Genomic DNA, 4,653 nt, shown 5'->3' with positions numbered 1-4,653 from the left:
TATTCACACATTATCATTTTTAACAATGGACCAAAAGTAACTAGGTATTTCCTATTATTAGTTAAACAGATATCTTACGTCAATAATAGTAGAACATACATGTACATAAATTATTTCCAATACCAGTAGAACATACATAAATTATTTCCAATATTAGTAGAACATACATAAATTATTTCTGGGTTTTTTGTTCTGTTTTATTTTTGTTTTGTTTTGGTTTTTTTGGGGGGGTGTTAGTTTTGTTGTTTTTCTTTTTCTCTTTTCCTTCCTTCCTTCCTTTTTTTTTTTTTTTCCAAGCTGTGACTATTTATTAACTGACCAGATTACAAAAATAAGCCTGTTTATCTGGTCTTCCCTGTTGCCAGCATGGCCACCTTCCACAAAGTGAGTGGTCTTTTTCTTCATCCTGCCCCATGGAGAAGACAGTTTGAAGGACCACAGGAAGTTGTTGGCTTCCTTGAAGCGTTTTCCCACTCTGTAGATCTCATGGATCAGGTCCTCCATGCAGATAATGCTGTATTTACCAAGAGATCTAGCAATCAAGGAGTTGTCCCTCAAGGCAATTCCCTTCTTATTGATTTTGCCATAGCCGCTTGTTGATGAACTCGTTTACTGACTTCAGGTTGGGGTACTCCCGTGCAATGTATGGTTCCACGATCCTCAGCATGTTAATCGAAGCTTGGTTGAGCTTAACAAAGGTGTCATTGAAGATCTGACGAAGATGGAGCAGCTGCAACACCTTGCTGACCTTTGGGCTTACATCATTGATTCGGATTTGGATGACGAATGCCAGCTTGGGTTCTGTGTGCACTTATAAATTTCAGGCTTTCCTTGCCATCCTAGCCATGCAAATCTCCATCCCTTACATCTGCCTGTAGTCCTTGTGATAATGCTTTGCCTTTTCATAGATGAGCTTCCTCCATGCCTTCCTGAGTGTCTTCTGTGAAAACTTTTTCTGGAAGCGCTTCACCTTCAGCTCCTCGAAATTCCTTCGCTTTTTCTTAAGGATTTCTGGCACAGCAGGAACCTTCTTTTTCTTCTCCAGCAGGGTCTCCATGACTCCTTACAGTGTGTGTGTGTGGGGGGGGGGGCAAAAAAAAAAGAAAAGAAAAAGAAAAGGAAAGAAAAAAGAGGAAGCTGTGAGCAGTCGCCCTTAAAAGGTCCGCGCAAGGCTTTTTTTTTTTTTTTTTTTTTTTTTTTGGTGGTGGTGGTGGTTTTTGGGTTTTTCTAAACAGTGTCTCTGTGTAGCACTGGCTATGGCTGTCCTGGAATTCATTATGTTAAAAAAAAATTGTGTGCTACCACCTTCTGGCATATTTCTGAATTTTTTTTAAGTTCCCCTCTATAGTAACTCCATGGGCAACTAACAGAGAACAATTCTGTATGTTCCTTTCCTTGCAGGGAATTTCTATAAGACAAGATGAAGATTTTCATCCTAGCTGTGACTACCTTGAATTTTGTGGTTTACTTTCCAGTAAGTTTTTTTTTTCAATATTTAAGATAACATTATTTTAACTTTTTTTAAAAACAGAAAAAACAGTCCTTTCTCATTTTACATACCAGTCCCAGTTCCCACTCCCTCTCCTCCTTCTGCTCCCCCCTCTTGCCCCAACTCCACCTCTCATTCACTCCTCAGACAGGGTAAGGCTTCCCATGGGGAGTCATTGAAGTCTGGCACATCACTTTGAGGCAGGACTAAGGCCCTCCCCCTATATCTAGGCTCAGAAAGGTATCTCTCCAAAGAGAATGGGCTCCAAAAAGCCAGTTCAAGCACCAGGGATAAATCCTGTTGCCACCACCAGTGCCCCCCACAGACTGTCCCTGACACACTACTGTAACACACATTCAGAGGGTTAGTTTGGTCCCATACAGTTCCCCCCACTGTCAGTCCAGAGTCAGTGAGCTCCCACTAGCTCAAGTCAGCTGTTCTTTCCCCATCATGATCTTGACCCCTTTGCTCATAATATGGCTCCTTCCTCTCTTCCACTGGACTCTAGGAGCTTGACCCAGTACTTAGCTGTGGAACTCTGCTGAAAAATGTGTAGGAGGATATAATAAAGGTAAAGGATGAAAAGTGGTTAGGAATTCAGGAAGACAGGAAAGAAGCAAGGATGGAAGGACAAAAGGCATCAAGGTCATATAATCAAGAATCTAATTTTTATTTACATAGGCATGGATATTCACACATACATTAGATTTTGCAAAAGAATTCATGCTAAAAGTACAAGAAAAAAAGCATACATCATTATGTTGTCGTAAGTAATGACTCTTTATTGCAGCATTAATTTATATAAACAAAAAGTTATATTTAGCACCAAACAGTTCTCTGAATTGGAAAGTGTATTTCTCCCACTCTGAGCATCCCTGAGTTTCTTCTGTATCCTTTTGTAGTGCAGAGGCTTTCTGTAGATTCCCATATATATTCTGGAACATCTATTGACAGATTTTTTTTTTTATGCTATCTCATTTACACTACCATACCTGTAAAATTTTATGAGAGTACAGAGAACAAGCAGAGGTAAAAGGGTGGTATTTGAGATCACACAGCAAAAATAAAACATAAACATTTTGAGTAAGACTTTAACTCCATGAGCAGAGGCCAGAATAGCGGGGACATTTAGTGTTTTTAGAGACCATCAGATATACGTTGTGTAGCTGCCTCATAACATCAATATCTGTCTTCTCTAAGATATGGGTTAAAATCTGTAGAAGCCTTGAGGCACATTAGTGGCTAGACTCCCCACCCCTGAGGACCTCCAACTGGCAGGTCCCATGCCTAGAACACTCTAACTATCCGGAAGGTAGCACCAAGCTCTCATCCTAGCTCCTGACAATGTTCAGGACTAGAAACCCCACCAATCCATATCCTGAAAAGCTGTACTCTGAAAAGTTCCAACACTCCCAAAGTTACTCTACATAAATCCATTCTTCTTTAGTTCTCTGCTGTATCTTGTCTTAGCAGACACAGTTACACTCCTGGTTTTATCCTTTCCAATAAGTCTCTTGTGTGAAAAAAAATCACTATTTTTAAAAAACTAAAAATTGAGGAGGGAAAATAAATTTAGATTGTAAGTCATCTTAAGTAGCAACAATTTGTAAATAAAACATCATTGCATTTTTATATTCTGTTTACAGCATAAAAATATAGCTTTAGATGGATTAGCAAAGATTACTGGATCTCTCTCAGAAGGAAATCACTTAGACATGCTTTGAGCTGACTTGCATAACTTCCTTCCATCTGGTAATGATCTGGTTTTGCTTATGCCAAAGGGATAGTAGACAATCCCACTGAGGAAGACTCTACAAAGAGCAGGGCTTCACCCTTTTGTATTATAAGTTTATTTCTGTTAAAATCACTTACTTCAGCTATACCTGGTGGTACATACCTGAACCAGAGCTACTCAGGACGATAAGGCCTGAAGATCACAAATTCAAGGCCAGGTTGGGTTACAGAGTGAATTTAAGGCCACTCTAGGCAAGCAACTCAGGAAGATCTAGCTCAAATATTAAAACTCATAAAAAGGACAAGGGTTACAATCAGGGGTAGCTGTCTTGCCTAGCATAAATGAGCTCATGGATTTGACCCCTAGTGTCACAATTACTTGTTTAATTACAAAGTTGAACAGACCATACCTGGAAAGGTTCTCTGTATCCTTTATTTACAATGTAATAGATTGCTTACTTTCACCATAGAAGTTACTTAATATTTCTAACCTAATTAACAGGAATTGATTAAGATGAAAGCAAAGACTTTCAGAGTATTGATTTATTTAATAGATTTGGTGCTATGTTTTGATGAATGATTTGTTTTAGTAAAATATATACAAGGGACATGTCACAGAAAAGAATTGTACTTCTTTCCCTTTAGTTTAATGGGAGTCAGAAAATACACAGTCCGAGAAACCAGCCTTTTTCTGCCAATCCATCTTTATTCAACCATACAGCAAGTAACCCCTCATTCGCCCTAGAAACAGAAGACCCAAATAGCTATTCTGCACTTTTAGACTGGACAGCAAAAATTACTGGATCTCCCTCAGGAGGAAACCACTTGGAGATGTTTCCAGCTGACTTGTATAACTTCCCTGATTCTGGTAAGGATGTGCTAAACAGCTTATTCACTAATCGGACTTCAGTTGGCTTCCCTTATGCCAGTGGGACAGTAGATAATCCCACTGAGGAAGACTCTCCAAAGAGCAAGGCTTTACCCTCCTCTGATGCTATTCAGGATGAATCTGCTGTTCCCAACTTCGCAACTAGTTTCCGAATGATACAGAAAAGGAGGAGGAGGCCTGGGCCATTGATCCACTATCAGTACAAGTTGGAATTATCTGATACTCCTGACATAGATAGAGACTAAGAAATACCTCAGAGTCATGAACACTTCCCATCCACTGGCAGAGCTGAAGCATCCTTTGCCTCTGATCCTGCTATTTACATGAAAAATTCTTGGGAAGAGTTCAGTGCCTTGGTAGATGAGGATACTGCTGTCACATCAAATGAAAACATTTTTCTTAGAACTGGTACAACTACTTATGAGGAAGCAGAACAAGATGGTATTTTCTTCATAGATTTCCCAGGCCCTATAGAAAAAGGTATAGTAACTCCAAGAAAATACTTCAGGAGTTTGATAGACAAGGAAATGCCTGACAAAGA

General features: G+C 39.4%; 1 pseudogene; it reads right to left on the bottom strand.

Annotated features, from left to right (window-relative positions):
- Positions 1-303: 303 nt before the first annotated feature.
- LOC127232458 (60S ribosomal protein L7-like) lies at positions 304-868 on the bottom strand (annotated as a pseudogene).
- Positions 869-4,653: the final 3,785 nt, after the last annotated feature.

Source organism: Phodopus roborovskii, unplaced genomic scaffold (assembly GCF_943737965.1).
Source record: "Phodopus roborovskii unplaced genomic scaffold, PHOROB, whole genome shotgun sequence".
Lineage (NCBI taxonomy): Eukaryota > Metazoa > Chordata > Mammalia > Rodentia > Cricetidae > Phodopus > Phodopus roborovskii.
This window is presented reverse-complemented; position numbering and strand designations above follow the sequence as displayed.